The sequence below is a fragment of the Hypanus sabinus genome, chromosome 13 (genome assembly GCF_030144855.1).
Source record: "Hypanus sabinus isolate sHypSab1 chromosome 13, sHypSab1.hap1, whole genome shotgun sequence".
Taxonomy (NCBI): Eukaryota; Metazoa; Chordata; class Chondrichthyes; order Myliobatiformes; family Dasyatidae; genus Hypanus; species Hypanus sabinus.
Window position 1 is genome coordinate 102,976,835 of NC_082718.1, and position 20,643 is coordinate 102,997,477.

The following is a 20,643-nucleotide window of genomic DNA, read 5'->3' on the forward strand; positions in this document are numbered from 1 at the left end:
CTGACTGATGAAGGACCTGTTACTGCCGTAAAAATAAGATGCAGAGAGTGATGGAATGGGTGGATACTTGGCAGATAAATTTCAATTCATAAAATTCTGTTGTAATGTATCTGGAGGAGAGGAAGAGGGAGAGATCAATGGCTTTATGGTTGACTCTTAATGGAGATGATCTGGCGAGGACTTTCACTTGTACAGATCCTTGCAGTAAGGTGATTACAAAGGCTTTACCTTATTAGCTGAGGCAAAGAAAATAAGAGCAGAAGAGTTATTCTAGAACTATATCCAATGCCAGTTCAACCACAACTTGAGGATGATCTGGAGATCTGGCCATGTTCCAGGAAACGTGCATTTGCTGTGGAGTGCCTGCCGAGGAGATTTACCTGGATGTTGTCAAGACGGTAAAACTGGGGAATTGTTGGTAAATTGGGTTTGTTTCCTTTCATACAGTGCAGGCTGTGGGAAAGCTGAACTGAAATAGATCAAATCCTGAGAAGATTTAGATGCAGTAAATAGGAAGATCTATTTCCCTTAACAGAAGAACAATAAAAGAGTTGACAGAAGTTTTTAATTCATTGGAAGAAGGATTAGAAAAGAGATGAGGGGAAAAAGCTTTTTTGTCCAGAGGCAGGTAGGAAACTAGAGCTCACTACCTGAAGGGGCGGTCTATATAGAAACCCTCATCATATTTGAATGGTATTTGAAGGGTTATGGTTCTAGTGTCAAAAATTGGGATTAATCCTCAGGAAGCACAGACATGACAAATTGAATGGCTTCCTCGGCAGTAAATCTTCATCTGAAATATTTATAACAGACTATAGTAGGAATAAAGCAGAATGATGGACCCACCATTGATCTATGTGGTGGATTTGTCCCTGATATATCCCAGGGAAACATGTAGACTCCTGCTTTCTGACATCCAGACTCTTGTCCCAAAATTGGGAGGGTTCCCTCAGAGGGTGGTCAAGCACAATGGCATGGTCATACACAATGAAACAAAATGGCAGACATTTTACACCATGATATGTCCAATGCTGGTCCACAGTTAGGCAGAGTGAAATTAGGAGTCCATCGCATTGACTGGATTCATGGATACTTGATAAAAAATGCAAAGAAAGCATGTTGGTTGACACTTTTTGCACTCTCTTGACTGATGCATCAGTACTCCCTCATGTTAAAGCACCACTTGAGGAAGTCTGAAGAGTAAGCAGAATATATTCCTAGTCATAGGTTTGAAAAGTCCTTTGACAAAAGTGACTCAGTAACACCAATGGTAAATCTGGTCAATTGATAAAGAGAACTGACAAAAGAAAAGACCTTCTACTCACTAATCAACCTGCTGCATCACCAACTGTCCAATATAATATTGCTAGGAATAATCACCACATAATATGTGTGGTGACTGATCCAGTTACACACTTAGGGTACTCTCTATCAAGCTATGTAGCACTATCACCATGCAGTGAGCAGTAACCTAAAAGTTACAGGTATGAAGCTAAGAAAAAGATTCACAACACATCGACCAGCTCATATCTAGGTATCCTTAATGGAATGTGGACCAACAGGGACAGAGTTGTATTTCATCACAGCCTTTAAATTCAAGTGCTGGCTTATCCCCTATTCATCATCAGCATCACCTGGAAGACAAGGCCAGAAGAGGCATCAGGCAACCATGAGAAGGAAGTGTCAGGCTGGTAAGCTGACATCACAGGACAGCGTACAGCAAGAGCCCTGTGCTACACACAGAACTGACCAAGCCAACAACCGATGGATTAAAATCAATGGTGGTGAACATGTAAACTGGCAAAGGTCGGATGAGTCTGCATAAACATCACCATCCTCAGAAGGCATGGATTAAGTGTTCAGAATGACCTTCAGCAGGAAGAATTGATAGAAGAATTTATCTCAGTCCATGTCGAGGTCTCCACCAGTACTGAAGGCAGTTTTCGGCCAATTGGTTTTACTCTACCTAATACCAAGAAATGGTTACTTGAGTCAGCAAAGATCATGGAAATTATCCACATCTCCAGTTAAGTAGAAGAAACAGGATTTGCTTGCCTGGGCTACTAACAGCAGGACTGATGAAATCTAGTCGAATCAGATACCAACCTTCCTCCATGCCATACCCTCATTTCTGAGTCAGAATGACATGTGCTCAAGTATCACAGCTGCCTAAAATCTCTGCTTTTCCTCCATGGGAGAATGGAGGGATGCTACATTTGCCAGAAGTGTTGTTTTGCCTGCTCTCCCAAACAGACTAAAGATCTGGGATGTTATCATTTACCTCTTGACCAAACTCATTAAATCAGATTGTCTAGTTATCACCAAATTACAATTTGTTGGAGCTACCTATGCCCAGATTGGCAGCCATATTTCCTTCAATACTGTCCTAGAAAATTTCCCCATTCCTTTCAAATGCTTTGAGACTTCCTGAGGTGGTAAGGAGTGTTATTTTAATGCAAAGCAACACACACAAAATACTTTACCTTTTTCCCTTCCTGTTCCAGGCCTGAAGAAGACTCTGGGCCTGAAATGTTGCATATCTCCTTGGATACTGCCTGACCTGCTGAGTTCCTCCGGCATTTTGTATATGTTGCTTTGGACTTCCAGCATCTTCAGAATCTCTCGTGTCCATATTTTAAGGGATTTTTTTTTTTCTTTTATCAATTAGCTGTCATTCAGCAAGGTGCAGGAAGGAGTGCGTTACCAATGGATAAGCACTTGGAAACTTGATTACCAATTTTCAGTTTGGATTCTTTCAGGGCTATTTCCTTCTAGACTACATTACGGATTTCAGGCATGATCTAATAAGATCTGGGGCAACACAAGATTGAGTGGAAATATCCAACTAAGTGTGGGTCAGTGACTATCTGCCAACAAGAGAATGTCTGACTATTTGCCCTTCATGTTCATCTGCATCAGCATTGCCACATAACTCTGACGGGGTCCTTCATGGCAGGCTGTTTGGAAAGGTTAGATGACATGGGATCCAGGGGAAGATGGTGGACTGGATTCATAAATGGCTAAGTGGTAGACTGCGCTGAACACACACGTGCCTTCCGCTCTCTTCCTTTCTGATTTCAACCTTGTTCACCTCTTTGATTGGTGAGAAGTGGAGTCAATCAAGGCTCGTGCCCCATCTCCATGCTTCCTGGCCTCCAGGACGCACACTCTACTCCTAACCTCACCGAACTTTGGAGGTCTTTATTCTTTGGAGTGTAGAAGGTTGAGGGGGGACTTGATAGAGGTATTTAAAATTATGAAGTTGACGTGGATAGGCTTTTTCCATTGAGAGTAGGGGAGATTCAAACAAGAGGACATGAGTTGAGAGTCAGGGGGCAAAAGTTTAAGGGTAACACGAGGGGGAATTTCTTTGCTCAGAGAGTGGTAGCTGTGTGGAATGAGCTTCCAGTAGAAGTGGTAGAGGCCGGTTCGGTATTGTCATTTAAAGCGAAATTGTATAGGTATATGGACAGGAAAGGAATGGAGGATTATGGGCTGAGTGCGGGCCAGTGGGACTAGGTGAGTGTAAGCATCAGCACAGACTAGAAGGGCCGAGATGGCCTGTTTCCGTGTTGTAATTGTTATATGGTTATATGGTTAACTCCCTTGGAGACAGCAAAACACCAGATCGCTCAATTGACCCAAAACCATACCATCAAAATGTAAATCACAGGTTTCAATTATAACAGAATCAGATATGAACGAAGAAGAAGAAGAAGTGAAAGAAGTAGTTTTGTGAACTGTCTGAAGAATGTTGCTATTGGTCACATTGCTCACTAACTCCATCTTCTTCTGGCCAACTTGCTAGAGTTGAGCCAAAAAGTTTGCTTCCATGCTGTATCATCTAGGCACTACCATTGAGCTGATTTTTAGCAGCAGAAGCAGGTGTGTTGGTACGTGCCCATCATTTAAGCACATCACTTTTCGTTCCCTATGTGCTCTCTTCCTTCTGCAAATAGATGGAACATGGTTCACTTGCTTGGTGCAAATGCAACGGTACTCACATAACTTGATACAATCCTGGTCCAAACGCCCGACTGATTGGCTCCTCTCCCACATCCCTACAAATTGCTCTTCCATCACCACTGCACTTGCAGTTTGTAATGCAGAAGATGTACATCAGCACTCCCACAAATATTCTTGTACTGCATCCTAAACCTGTGATTTTTACTGGCTCATTTAACAAGGGCAGCAGCTACAAAGAAACATCATCATCTACAAACTTTCGACCTTGACCTTGCCTAGAAATGGAATTTCTGTGAGTCTGGAGGAAGGATAAGTATGAAAGAAAGATAAATATATGGAGAACGACAGCTCTGGAGTTCAAGAGCCCATGAAGGACAAAGGTCTAGTCAAGCAATGGTATATTAGCGACGGAGAAATTATTAAAGTACTGTGCACTGCTATAAAAGAAAGGCACATAGTGCTTTAACCACAGATCCCTCAGTGTGCAATATTGCTTGACTGGGACTTATCACTCACTGTCTCCTGAGTTTGTAAGCTGTCTTTTACAAAGCAGTCAGAGATACAGAAGGGAGTACCATCATTTAGCCAAAATACTGAACAAAGAGGCTGAAAGATCGGATGTGGTGTAGATGCCTCATCTATCATAAGCTGATACATTAGGGCAACCCAAGCTAACTGTCTTCTAAAAGAACTCTAATGTTCCTTTTTTTTTTCCTCAGAGTGCTCTCAGGATAATCAGAGCACAAAGATTTACAATTCTGATCAGCTTGAATGAGACTTTGCAAAGGAATCACATTATATAATTCACGAACACGAGGAACTCTGCAGATGCTGGAAATCCAAAGCAGCACACATAAAATACTGGAGGAACTCTGCGGGTCAGGCAGTAGCGATGGAAAAAATAAACAAATGACGTTTCAGGCTGGGACCCTTTAGCATTTTTTAACGTAATTATATTGGGAAAATACACTGATACTGCTATTACTTAATGCTTATTACATTGTCTCTTATGCAAAATGGAAGAATATTGATGAGGTTGTTGCAAAATGTTATCATGATAGAGCAAATAAGACTGTAGTTGCCATGTGTGCAAACCACACGTTGTGGAGCCCGAGCTGTATCTGCACTAATTGAAAGATGGTCCAGACAGTCAACGTTACAGCTTCCATCGGCGCTGAAAGGCTGAGTGCTGATTGACAGAGAGCATGGTAAATAGATGGGAGGATAGGAAATCACTGCTGAGGTGTTAGAGCTAGTATGATTTAGTAATCAGAGTTGAACACAGTCACCGTGCTAATCTTCTCCATCTAATTCATCCTTCTCCTTGGAGCAATGCAGGTGACTCCCATGTTACAAGGAGGGCTTGCATTTTCATTAAAATAGCTTGTATCATATTTTGAAGCACACACTTCAAAACTTGTGATCTGAACAAGAATTGCTCTTATTTATTTACCTCTTTCACATTATTTATTCACTATCCCAGATTTTAGGGCTTGAGAATTCCCTGAGGGTGAATTTCTGTTACTGAACAGTCTGAATGTTGGGGTTGCTTGTACTCCTGACATTGAACTGCATTGTTATTTCCCATTACCTTCTGTGCATCCCTCTTCAGGGTCTCTTGTCTGTGACTACCGGAGGTCTCTTCTTCTCCCTTCACCACACCCTCAGATCTCTACTGTATTCCCAAAAAAGTTCAATATTCTTTCCCTTGTGGCATAGATTCAGTTTTCAGAAAAATAACCTGTGTCTGATACTTAACTCCTCATTAGGTGGTGTAGGTGGACTTTAAGTAGCATTAGTGTCACACCATATTGCCCAGGTAGTGTGTGCAACCAAAGAAGAACTTGGGCATATTGGCATTGTGCGGCAATCATTTAAAGCAACTCTCTTTAATGTCCTCCATGCAGCAGAATGAGCAGACCTGACTTAAATCATGCTGATAGTCGTACTGCATTGAGTTATCAGTCAAGTTGTATGATCAAGTGCAGATTTTGAACTTGCTGCCTGTGTGTATAACTACTGTATGCACTGGTCATCACTAATGGACAACCAGCCTGCTTTTTTAAAAGAATTGAGTTAACTTAATGCAACAATCTGCTGAAGGAAAATTGCGGGTCAAGGGGCATCTGTGGGAGGAAGGAAATTGTCAATGTTTTGGGTCAACATTCTGCATCAGGGTTTAACTTAATATTCAGCTGGCAAGTTGAAAACACAGCTATAATTGCCAGTGATGTTAGCAAGTTCACAGGAGAAAGGAAACAAATAATCTCTTTACTTTAACCCAGGGGTGGGCAAACTTTTTGACTTGAGGGCCACAAAGGGTTCTAAAATTTGACAGGGGGGCCGGACCAGGAGCAGATGGACTGAGTGTTTTGGTAATACACCTCATAAGAGAAAATAAAATATCATGGGATATGTAGAAAACATGTACTTTAATTTCAATTGAAAATGAACAAATGCATTACAACAAAATATCTGTCTTTGAAGTCCCATGGTATTTAGCTATTTATTGAAATGACTTTTAAAACACTGAAAATTAAATGAATAAACTACAGCTTTTTTTAATAGTAACAGTTATTATTTTAAAGCACTGAAAATTCTGTTATCCTTCAAGATATTATTATCATCACGCTCCTCCTGACTGTCTTTATTTCAAAAATGGTAGGAGATGCAGGTCTACTTGTCCTGCTCCTTCTTATTCAATTGTCCCCTGTGCCAAAACTCAACAACGACCCGCACAATGACAGAACAATGAGAGCGCGCTGGTATGCGGAGCTCTGTGCTCGCAAATCCCCGCAGGCGATCTCTCTTAGCTGGAACGCTGGCTAATTGTGAGCCGGTTCGGATGTGCCAGGAAATGGGTCGCCACAAGGTCACAAAGTAAAGCGCAAATGTGGAGTAATACGCTGCACCTCAACAAAGGTCAATGTATATAGAGTGCGTCATCTATTGGGAAAACGCCAGAATTGCGGGGAGAAAACGTTAACAAGGTTTATTAATATAATTTCATCAAGTTCTGCAGGCCTGATTAAAAAGCTTAACGGGCCGCATATGGCCCGCGGGCCATAGTTTGCCCATGCCTGCTTTAACCTCTTCTATTGATATAGTGGAGGGAGCAGCTTAATATGTGTTAGCATCACTGAAACAAATTGCGACCTAAAGCTAATCACTGATTTCTAATCCAGTATAAGTCAAAGTCGAAGTTATTGTCACATGTGCAAGAACATAGTGAAAAGATGCAACAAAAAACCTTGCTGCAGCATCACAGCATGTGGCATCACATAAGTAGCATTCGCAGGGAAACATAAATGATACAAAATTTCTACAGGGAGGAACATAATTAAAAAAGAAGTGGGGCTCATTTTAGTGCAATGTGATCAAGGTGATTAAGTAATATCTGCATTTTGTTTTTCAAAATCTAAAATACGTAATGGGAAGAACATTCTGGAGCAGCAGCTGGAAATTTGTAGTTGTAATGACTGTGATATTATTAGTGCTTGTTGTCATTACACTATGAAACTGGCAGTTTTCTACACATGCAGAGCAGAAATCCCAAAGATGCTGTCAGCTGCTCGGAGCCCCTGTTCCCTCTAGTATGCTGCACAGTTTAATGCCCTTTTCCAATCGAATCAACAGAAGTGTTTGAATTGATGAGAACTTAAAAGGATTTACAAACAAATCTCATTGTAAAATATTCTGACGATGTTACACTGTGTTGCAGAAGGTGCAAGTGAAAATTGAAGTTTTAATGATGTTCCAAATCAATAACCCCTTAACACATTGGCTGGCTTGAAAAAAGTATGTAGACACTAATACCCTCAGAGAAATAAATCAAAATAAAATAGAGTTAATATTTAAATAAATTATACATACTTTTCTATATTAATCATATATGTATGTTAAAAACTTTACAATGCTTAATAAAATGTTTAAACAGTAATTTCAATTCCCCTTTTTTTCATGATTTGCCATCTGTGAGAATCTCTAATATGATTGGATTCTTGGTCTGTTTAGTAACATTGTAATGGTCGGATACTGGAGATAAATCTGAACTAATAGTTATCAGGGAAAAATAATCTTAGACGGGAAGTTCCTAGGAGCTTACTGGTGAGTGGCTTCCTTTGCAGCCAGTGAAGAGTTCCATCACCGCATTCTGCATCCTCCATTGGTCAGCCTTGATCATGGACACTGCGTTCCAGCTGTCTAGATACACAAGCCTGGGCAGTATGATATGGAGAGCAAGCTGTTCCCATGTAGCGAGCTCCCCCTCTCCTCGCATCTGATGAACCCAAAGGAACGGCAGAGACAGTTACAGTTTGGTACCCTCAGCATCGCAGGAGTTACCACTCAGCATTGGACTCTACATCGGACTGTCTTAGGAACCCCAGCTCCGGATTTTTCCCTCGGGGTTTACTCCGGAAGCCTTCCCCATGAATAGGTACAGTCGCAAAGCAGCGGAGATTTGAGATCAGAGTTTCCTTCCCCTAGATAAACTGCCAGCCATGACTGATGAGCCCCTTCTGCCCAAAGTGCTGGTTTTAAGGCATCAGTAACCTGCCTTTGCCCCATCTCCTGACAGTAGAAACAGTTCTGCCAGACTTAGTATCTAAGCTACATGTGAAGACCAGGAACTGGACTTGGTTGTCAGAGGCTATTTGAGGCTCACATCATTGGGAGCATTTAATAGGTAGTGGGAGGTTGTCCCCATTGCCACCCCTGGCTACAACAACCTTAAGGAACCCTGCATTACTGGTTTCAAACCCAACCCATTACCTCTGTGACCTGGGTTATTTATCCATGATGGTAAGAAGTGACACTGTGATAAAGTGGAATGACTGTAACAGCAAAAAGAGGAGGAATGTACAATAGTGGGTGGGTGATTGGCAGTGTAATCCCAGTTAAAAGAGCTGAGTGGAAATGGGTCCATGGCTGTGGGAGAAGTGAATGTGTGCAATTACCATGGCATGTGAAAAGAGTGTCGGTGATTTTGTTAACTGCAGAATTAACCAGGGAAATAGCATCCAGACACTCACAGTAGTAAAATAAGAAATTGATTGTGTTAATACCTGATGAGCAAAAGATGGCTGAAGTTGTCATTGTTTACATGCATAAAGCATTATTAAATAGAGGGGATGAAACAAGAATATTGGTCAAACTATTCAGCTTGGCGCACAATGGAAAGACATGGCAAAAAGGGAATTTGAGGAGAGAAGAGGATTTTTCACCTTCATTGGAAAAACTATCATTATTACTCTCGTATCTTAATAGTGCCAGCACAATAATAGAAATCCAGAAAATGGGCTCTAAAGATGTCATGGCTTCAACTAGTAGACTCAGGGTTATATCAGGTGCTATTAATCTGAAGGAATCTATATAATGTTTGTTGTTGCTTGCCTCGCTGTCTAGCCATAATTAAGACGATGGATCTACTGTCTCAGCTGAGTATCACACCGGCTTCATCTATTAACCCTTGGAGGATATGTTATAAATAGACTTAATCTTCACTGTTCTCTCATTTTCTTCAGAAGCTTAGCTCAATACTGAGTATGAAACCCCTGAGGTTGAGTCAAAATCACTACAGTAAACTCATAGTAGTGAGTGAGAATATGCACCTTACTGTTGATGTTTCATTTCCTGAGATCTTTCAGGCTCAAAGCTTTGGAAACTGATAGAAACAGCTAAATTACTATCTTATCTGGTTTCCTGCAAGCTTTGAGCTGTAAGTCCTCAAACATATTTTTATTTAGTTGTGATATAAGAACTCCAAAAAATATGTACCGCCAAATCTGAGATGACTCCACACTCTTCTGAAAGTTTGTGAATGGGAGGGTTAAGATTTGGGTATGATCCTCTGTGACAGTGATTCCCAACCTGGAGGCCATGGACTCCTTGTTTCATGGCAAAAAAAAGGTTGGGAAGCCCTCTTCTAGGAACATTATTGTGTTCCATCAATTAAAAGAAAGCAGAACATTGAGTATACTCAGCAGGTCAAGCAACATCTGCGGACAGAGAAAAAAGATTAACATTTCCGGTCAATGATATTTTGGTAGAGATAAAATGAGTAAAAGCAAATGATGGAGTTCGGTGACAGGATGCAAGGCAGGAGAGATCACCAACATTTTCTTTTCTTTCTCCCCCACCTGCAATATACTTCACATTTGAGTTTGTAGTCTATGGATCTTTAGCCTTCAAACATGCATGAAGAGCTACCACCAAGTGAGCCACTGTGAAGTACCTGACATCCATGTAATTACACCCCATCACTTATGAGTGCCTTTAGGAAGAAAGACAGAATATTTGAAGGGAAAAAATAGACATCCACAAGCACCTCACAGGAACATGTTTACACTGTGTACTGTTCCACATTTGTATGCTTCTTTACACAGAGGAACTGTCACATCAGTAGGTATGAAGATGGTATTAGTATTTAGTACTTCAGGACCTACCAGCATACGCACAAATTTGTTTGAGAAGATAAGCTAGAAAAACAAACGATTTGTTAACTGCAAATGGTCAAATAATATAACACCATCTATCCACAGTTTTGACTTGTTGATACCCAGGTACGTTGTGGTGTATGATGCAACACGCACAAATGCTGGAAGAACTCACCAGACCAGGCAGCATCTATGGAGGGGAGTAAATAGACAACATTTTGGGCTGAGACCCTTCAGCAGGGCTGGAGAAAAAAAGATGAGGATTCAGAGTTAGAAAGAGGGGAAACATAAGTTGATAGGTAAAACTGGGAGTGGGGGTGAAGTAAAGAGCTGGGAAGTTGATTGGTAAAAGAGCTACAGGGCTGGAGAAGGGGGAATCTAATAGGAGAGGACAGAAGGCCATGAGGAAGGTGATGGGCAGGCAAGAAGATAAAATGAGAGGGGGAAAAGGGGATGGGGAATGGAGAAGCGGGGGTGGGGGTGGGTATTGGCCGTTACTAAAAGCACAAAAAATCTATCTTCATGCCATCAGGTTGGAGGCTACCCAGATGGAATATAAGATGTTGCTCCTCCAACCTGAGTGTGGCATCATCTTGACAGTAGAGGAGACTGACATGTCGGAATGGGAATGGGAAGTGGAATGGGAGGCCACTGGGAGATCCCGCTATTTCTGGTGGACGGACCGCAGGTGCTTGGCGAAGCAGTCTCCCAACCTACATTGAGTCTCACTGATATACAGGAGGCCACACTGGGAGCACCGGATACAGTAGTTGACCCCAACAGACTCACAGGTGAAGTATCGCTTCACTTGGAAGGACTGTTTGAGGCCCTGAATGGTAGTGAGTGGCATGTGATGTATTCAATTGTCCCTTTTTGAATGTGTTCTTTTGGAATCTCCAACTTAAAGACCAAAGAGCTGGCATTGGGATGTTGTTGGTGGTGAAGTGAAAGTGAGGTCAAGTGGGTAGGGGAGTGGCGATGAAATTTTAAATTGTGCTCTTCTCACTGGTCATGTGTCTGTGTTCTGGATACATGGCCCCACTCTTGTTAGGAGTTTGAACAATGAAGCAATCCCAAAGATCTGCAGCTTCATGGGTGGAGCCTCCTGAGCAGGAATGTGGAAACTGGAGTCAATGACTTTGCTCATTGGGCAATCGGCCATTGTACATTGTGACAGTTTGAACGGACCACACATAAATCACCAGGTCCACAAATTTACAACAGCCTCTTTCTGTTTCAGCAGACTCCCTGCTTCCTGGACCTGCCTTTACCCGTTACAGGTTTGCTGAACTGCCTGATGTTCTGGATTTCAAAACCTGCGTGCTCTTCCTCATTCATCATCTCCCACTCTTCCTCCACTACTCCATTCTCTACTACATCAATCAAGCCTGATATTGAAATGAGTCATTGCCATTGCCCTTATTGACAGTACTGGGAAACTGAAAAGAGTCCAGGAGATCAAAGCGATAAATGATTATAATGACAGGGTAAAAGGGTGTTCAATGTATTTTCACATGCAGCAAAGAAAACCCATGCACTCTACTCTACCTGTTCCAGCTCACCATTACTTGCTGGCTAATTTCAGGTTGAGTTAAAGATAACAAGGTTTCCTAAGGAAATAACCCTGACAGCTGGATGACCTTGATAAATCCCTGATAGAATGGCGAGGAATTGGCACAGAGCTCATTGTTGGAAAGCAAGGCACTAAATTAATATTTGTTGGGCAATGAAAATGAAACTAAATGGTATTTTCCTCCACAGGCATCGTAAGTGATTATCACAAATGATTTTTTTTGCATTTTCAGTGTGCTTTCCAACAGTATACCAGTGAGAACTGTACTTTATGAAATGCTAACTTTTGAAGGCACTACTCAAGAGCAACAAGCCATCAAGCATCTGCAGAGTCTTGTGTCTCCATTGTTAAACAGGGGGCTTGTTTGTTCATTCAGGAGTACCTTAGAAAATCTCAAAGTTCTATTCAACTATCCTTGGAACCTAGGGCAAAATCTGTCCTTTGGCTAAAATTACTGAAGCAAGTTATCTAGTGATTCCTTACTGTTTGCTGGACTGCGTCTTTCAAGGCCACAACTGCCAAATTTCCTATGCTACAATGCAAATGCTTGGACTCTATTTTTATCAGGGCAGCAATGGCTTGCAGGAACTTCTGTACCAGAAAGGTAAAAGTTGATCAATACTTTGGACATGATAGTGGTTAATTAGTTATGTAACATCAGAGGTTAAAAACAATTGCATTATTGCTTGTTAATTCCACACACCACACTTCATTTGCTTTACAATCTAGAATTTCAATCAACTCCTTCTCTGTAAATGAAGACTGCTGAATACAATGAGTTTGGTCTTGATAGTTTTTTCTAATAATGTGGAATATTCGGTTTATTCAAGCTTTAGTACACGATTAAACATCAATTTACAATTAATAACATCTTGAAAAGGGAATAGAAGAAGCAAAATCTTTCAGCGCTTTTGCTGGAGTTGTCATGGCAACTGGCCAAATGTCAGAAAGCTCTGATAAGGCAAGTTCAGAATTCAGACAATGCCAACAATATTGTCTGTACTAGTAATAAGGTGCCTCTCTACTTAGCTTTTTGTTCACAGTTGGTCGGTGGGCGGTGAGGCCTTGATAATACTCAGAGCAAAGGAAAAAGAAATAAACCTATTCTTACTCAATGGAAAAAAGTACAGATATTTTATCTCTATCTGTATGTTTCTATGTGTGTGTGTCTATACTCGTGTGCACGAGTGCATATCTGTGTGCTTGCATGCTAGAAAGGGCTACATTGCTGCCAGAGGTTGCTCAGACTTGTGGGCTGAGGGGTGCAGGGAACTAAAGTGGAAAAAAATCCAGGAAGTAGCTGTAGCAGTTAATGGCTTGAGATGTGTCGCTACATGCCTTGCTTGCATATTCGCAGAAAGGAATAAAAAGCAGTGAGTTCATCATTTGAAATAGTTTTGGAACTAAACAGGTAGGGACTTGAGAATAAGCAGAAATCTTGGGTTAAAAAAAAATACAAAATGCTGGCGGAACTCAGCAGGCCAGACAGCATCTATGGGAGGAGGTAATGACGACGTTTCGGGCCGAAACCCTTCGTCAGGAGTGAAGTAACATGGGATGGTGGAGGGGGGATAAGAAGTGGGGGGAGGGATAAAGTAGAGAGCTAGGAAGTGATAGGCTGGAGGGAAATGGACTAGGGGGAAGGTGGAGAGAGAGAGAGAGAGAGAGAGAGAGAGGTGCCCCCCCACCCCCATCCCTATCTATTATTTTAGTCTGGTTTTCTTTCTCTCTCTTTTTTCCCCCTCACTATAATCTCCCCCCAGCCCTACCTTTCTTTCTCTTATATTTCACATAATTCTCCACCTTCCCCCAAGCCCATTTCCCTTCAACCTATCACTTCCTAGCTCTCTACTTCATCCCTCCCACCTACTTCTTATCTCCCCCTCCACCATCCCATGTCACTTCACTCCTGACGAAGGGTTTCGGCCTGAAAAGTCATCACTACCTCCTCCCATAGATGCTGTCTGGCCTGCTGAGTTCTGCCAGCATTTTGTATTTTTTAAAATTTATTTCCAGCATCTGCAGATTCACTCGTTTTGCCTTAGAAAACTTGGGTTGCAAGATTAACCCAAGTTGTCAACGTATAACGTAAAACATCTTCCTTCTTCTGCTCTGTACAGCATCTGCGACTTTAAGAATCCGACTTTAAGAATATATGATAGCAAGTGGCCAGTGACAAAGCAGCAACATGGCATGGATCTGTAAGATATGAATTTTGATTCAATACATTTTGGCTTCTTGGTTTTGAAGGCGATTAGAAACATTGCACGTGATGCCAAAATCTCACAAGGCTTGTCATCCAGAATTATGTAGCCACCTCACAGCGTTAGCAAAGGATCTTAGAAATCAATCCAGATGAAAAATCAGCATATTCCCGTTAACCCTCATCAATTTTTATAGGTGTAACCGTGGAAAGCTTCCTATCTGGATGCATGATGGTTTGGAATGGCAACTGCAAGCATCAGTGGAGAGTTCCGGGCACAGCTCAGCTCGTCATGAGGACCAGGCGCCTCTCCCGTGACTCTGACCACACCTCACACTACCTCAGAAAGGCAGCCAGCACAAAGACCCCTCCCACTCTGGACATCTTCTCTTCTCTCTCCTCCCCTCGGGCAGAAGATATAATATTTAAAAGCACAATCTACTGGGCTGTTAGGACACAATCTACTAACGGACTTGGCGTCCACAGCTGCCTGTGGCAGTGAATTCCAAAGATTCACCACTCTCTGCCTAACGAAGTTCATCCTAATATCTGTTCTAGAAGATGCGCTCTATTCTGAGGCTGTGTTCTCTGGTCTTAGACTCCCCCACCATAGGAAACATCCTCTCCACATCCACCTTATCAAGGGGTTTCGCCATTCAATAGGTTTCAATAAGGTCACCACTCGTTCTTCTGAATTCCAGTGAATTCAGGCCCAGGGCCATCAAACACTCTTCATATGACAAGCTGTTGAAACCTGGAATAATTTTCATCAAACTTCCTTTGAACCCTCTCCAGCCTCAACACATCTTTTCTGAGATAAGGGGCTCAAACCTGCTCACAATACTCCAAGTGAGGCCTCCCCAGTGCTTTATAAAATCTGAACATTACATCCTTGCTTTTTTATTCTTGTCCTCTTGAAATGAATGTCAACATCACATTTGCCTTCCTCACCACAGACTCAATCTGCAAATAAACCTTTAGCAAATCCTACACAAACATTTCCAAGTCCCTTTGCACCTCAGCTTTTTGTATTTTCTCTCCATTTAGAAAAGAGTCAACCCTTTCATTTCTTCTACCAAAGTGCATCACCACACATTTCCCAACACTGTATTCCATCTGCCACTTCATTGCCCATTCTCCTATCAACCAAGTGATTTATTTTGATATTATTGGTACAGGTATTAATATAGCTGGGACAACAGCACGAAACACTTTGATTGTATTTGACATCCTACAATTCAATTATATCTTATCTTCCAGTAATATGGTGCGGTGCTCAGACACAGTGACCTCTTGGGGGCCAACCAACAGTGTCTTTTTCCTTTCTTAAATGTCTTTTTTTTATGATTGCAAGACAATTCTGGACTCAAGAACTTTAGGTACTACAGGTCTACTCCATCAGCTGCTTGTTGGCGGAGGAGCTGGACTTCGTGCAGACTGCGTTTCTGCCAGCTACAGGAAGGCATCGAAGGCATCGAGTTTGGGGTGTGAAGCCAGCGTGCAGTGTAATCATGGGTAATTGCCTTGGACATTTTTTTTTATGATCACAAGATCCTGTTGGACATTGATAATGTAAGATGCCTCAGGGCTGTTTCCCCTGTTTGGTGACACAACAGATGGCAGGGGAGCTGTGTGGCCTTGGTGTTAGCAAGGAATAGGCCTCAAGCCACTGGCTTAGGAACAGAAGCGAGGAATAGGCCTCAAGCCACAGGAACAGAGTCACCAGAGGCATTGTAACATGGTGTCCATGCTCGAGTGGGGGTTGGCCTCTCCTGACAGTGCTGCCCTCCACTGTTCAATTATATATATATTTCTTTTTGCATGACTGTACGTATGCTTGTTATCTTATCTCGAAGGTGCTGTGTAAATTCTGCCCCTTGTCCCCAGAGGAATGCTGTTTCATTTGGCTGTACTCACGCATGGTTGAATGATAATTAAACTTGGATTTGATTTGATTTACATATGTCCGAGAGCATATCCCTTCAATTCTCCCCTGAAAACTGTACCTGAGACATTATAGCACTCCTGCAGTAGCTTGTTGAACTTGGGCTAGATTTTATGCGCAAATCACGGGTAAGGAATTTGAATCCCTGGTCTTCTGAATTGGAGGTTGGACCAGTACACAGTCAGTAGGCACATTCCAATTGTACAAACAGACAGTTAAATGCCATCTTTGAGGCAAAGGACTTTGATGCTTTCTTTACCTGCAGGAAGAACACGGATTATCAAATGTAAATAATTTTGTATTTTGACAGATGCTGAGTCACCTCTCCAAGCTAGATACAAAATTTCAGTTTCTCCACTTTGATTGTAAATTGAATGAAAGCTATTTACTATCTCCCTGATTCTTAAAGAAGTTCTGTAGAAATTGAATTCTGAAGGAATAGAAGTAACCAAAAATTCAATTAAAGATTAAGATAGAAAAAGGTTCTGATGCCTGGAGAATTTACAAAAGAATCAAAAAGGATATACTAATGTTTAGATAGTATTGATAGGAAAGGGCTGTAGCAAGCTTTGGAAGGAATTTCTTTTTTTTACAGTACATTTAACACTAAATATAGTAATAAAACAGAATTATTACTAGATGTTGCAAAGTGACAGGCACAGATTATAGAGTATTAACAATAATAGGCATATGAAAATTGAGATAACAGCCTTCAAGCTCTCCTGGAGAGATTCCTCACTGTAAGATAATGCCACTCTTTTCTTCATGAAATATGATAATATAATTTAACAAGGTTTTAATTAAATATTGGATCCGACACTGAACTGGACTGAAAGAATCTTTAAATCCTTAAGTAAAATATATGCGAAAGAAGGAAGAATGACAATTCATAGATTACAATTTGTACTTGTCTAACATTTTAAGGGAGGTGGATTCCAAGCTGCTTCACAGAAACAATAGTGTCTTTGCTAAAGATGGGAACTGCCCAACGTCTGAAGGAAGTATTTCCTGATTATGTTCTAGGATCACTTCGTTATAACATTTAAGTTATGTCCAATTACACTAGATTCCTTCACCAGAGTACAGATATTTACTCTGTATTGATTGAACTGCTTATTACCCTAAACATCTGTTTAGTTTGCCCTTCCAATATGCAAATCTGAGGCATTCCAAGTGAATATTATACATTATAACGTAACATTATAATGTCCTTACATTTTATCATTTGGTGTTTTATCAACCTTTCTTTTTTGAGGTGCGTGCAAGACTGGTTATTACCTGATCAAACCTGTTGAGAAATTTGCAGTGTACCCTGCTCCATTTTACATTTAGTATTACAAACCACTTGGAATGAAGCCCAGCTGGTTCCTCATGCCCATTTATGCCTTGCACCTAACAGTCCCCAAGATCCTACATCAATTTTTCATTGATTATGATGACAATTCTTCGATGGTCAGTTTAGGCTAATGCTTTCGTTACTTCGTAGATGCAACATAACCTCGTTAATCAGACCTGCTGTTACTTCCTTCCCTCCTCATGCATCTCTGAGCCATGGCAACGGCATTCGTTTTCCCAGCCTTCCAGGTAACTGAGCTCTGCTGCTGGAGTTCAAGGTATGGATATGCTGCCCTGAGATTTATTTTCTTTCAGGCTTTCACAGTAGAACAGAGAAATGCAATAGAATCATGAAGAAAAACACACACAAGCAAGGACTGACAAACAACTAATGCATAAAAGAATTGTGCATTATAATAAGTAAATAAATAATACTGAAGAGTCTTCGACTGTGAGTCTATTGGCTGAGGAATCTGTCCATAACTGAGGTGAGTGATGTTATCCAGGCTGGTTCAGGAGATTGATGTTTGAAGGGTAATAACTGTTCCTGCACCTGGTGGTTGCGAGACCTAAGGCACCTGTACCTCCTTTCTGATGGCAGCAGTGAGAAGGGAGCATGGCCTGGATTGTGGGGGTCCCTGATGATAGATAATGGATGTTGGATAATGGGGTACTACCACTGACCACAATGCAATTAGGGCAGGGAGCAGAATGATCAGCAAAGATCGATAACCGGGGATCTGTGCTGGAAACTGCAAATGCATCGCAAAAAGGATGAGATGGAGTTAAATATGGAGCTAGTTTCACAACTTTCCCTCACTCTGTAAAAAGGGCACTGGAGGAAGGTTCTGGACAGTAAAACCCAGCAAAACGTAATAGCCACAGAAAGAAACAATAATGTTTTATAATACACTTTCTGCCCATTGATGTCCTGAGATCAGATCTAGTATAAGGTGCTCAACTATATTTATTTAGGATACAAAAACGACTTCACCATCAAGAGTAATGTCATTGTCTGTTAAGTGGCTTTGAACATCCTGGTAAGTGATTCCTTACTAGGATGCTCAAAGCCCTTACAGTGTATTCTAATAATGCATTCCTTCTATATTGACTTAAAACAGGTTGCAGATTCCCAAAGGCTCACTCTTAAACAGTTATATCTAAAATATCTGCCACGGCTGAGGTGTACCTCTTATAATATCTTAAGCAGTCAGCGGAGATACTCACACATTTATCCACTCGGATATTGGTGCCAAATGCAATTTGACGCCCGCCTAAAGCTGTCCAAGGCTATTAGGTTTTATAACTTCAAAACATTTCACTTATTCAAACAAAGACACGCAAGCCCAAAAGTTGGGTCTAACTTCAAGTTTACCTTAAGCAAGGTGTGCATGTATCATGTGATAGCATGATGACATATGCTATTAACATAATTTTACATATAATCCATAATTACTTAAACAAACAAGAATACTTAATTAAACTCTCTCTCTCTCCCTCTCCCTCTTTCTCTCTCTCTCTCTCTCTCTCTCTCTGTCTCTCTCTCTCTCTCTCCCTCTCTCTCTCTCTCTCTCTCTCTCTCTCTCACTCACTCTCTCTATATATATATACACACAAGATTATTCATATATCGTCATGGCTATCCCTTGAGGTCAAGGATGATGGTTTTCATTCTATTGATCTATTTATGGGCTCTTAAGTGGCTTATGAGTCCAAGGCCCACAGAGCAAAGACACCTGTGCGTGTACTTGTTTAATGTGCACTTGATGTTGCACTCAACATCACACTTCACGATACTTCACAAATCAACCAATTCATTCCAATGGCATGGAAACCATGATGATTGGAGCTGATGGATTTGTTGCAGCCTTCATCCGCCTTCACAGCCGTTGAGTTCGTAGTAACTTTGTCCGCCTGTTCCACTGTTGAGGTCTTGGTTAGATTGTTCTTTGTCAGGGACCTCACCCTCGACCTTACCGCCATGGGTGACCCTACCAGGAGCATAGCTCCAGACAGCATCACTCTGGGGATCTCAGGACCACATAAGCTTCTCCACCGCGACAAGGTGACAATCCACGGAGAATACGCATATATCATTACAATATTAAATACGCAACTGAAGCCACTCTGAAGAAGTTCTCCTCTTTGCGGCAGGAGATCTATGAGCTCTCTCTCACTGTTCTTCCTCTGTTGCTTCTCTTGCTCTTCTTGAATTCCTGAATCACCCCTCCCTCTCACTGGATTTCTTCCCTCTACCCAGAGCTTCCTACCTTTTCTATGCCATGGACCAAAACCAGTAAGCAAGGGGGTCTATGGACCCCATGCTTGGAACCCATGCTCTACACTCTCAGTACTGATGCTCGGTCTCAGAATGACAGCCATCCCTTTGCCTCCACGGACGTTGCCATAGTACTTCCAACTATTTGTTATTTAGCTCAAAACATTCAACCCAATTCCACCTGTTTATAGCTGAGAGTTAGTACAGTAACTGAGTAACAAGCCTTATATCTTGATTTATTTTTGACTGCAAAAATCATTCCTTGGTATTTTCCTTATTTGGAACAACATCCAAGTACATATTACAGCACTTTGGGTGTTTTATTGCAGAATGCTATGGATTTTACTTTGAGAGAGATAGAGGCTCTATTTTTTTCAGGTTATATACACACAAATACTTCTTTTCTGATCAAGGATCCCTCGGCTCTCAGTAAAAAGCGTATTAAACAATACAACATCAAGACATGACCAGGAGAATGGATAACATCCTACAATGCCACGGACAGCCAATGTGACAAATGAGACAATGTATTTAGTGAAAATGAAAATGGATATGCCGGAGCCATTATTAACATGAAGTCATAAAGGAAAGATGTTTAGAATCATAGAGTGCTACAGCACAGAAATAGGCCATTTGGCCCATCTACTGCATGCCAACCTGATCCGATCCATCTGTATCCAGCCCATGGCCCTCCATCTATCCACCTTTCCAAATGTCACTTAAACTTTACAATTTAACTCATATTTGCTGGCAGCTTGTTCCACACTCATGCTTCACTCTGTGTGAAGGAGACCCCCCTCACCTTCCCCCTAAATATTTCAACCTTCACCCTAAACCTATGACCTCTAGTTTTAGTCTTACCCAGCTTGGAGGAGAAAAAAGCCCGCAGGCATTCGCCCTATATAT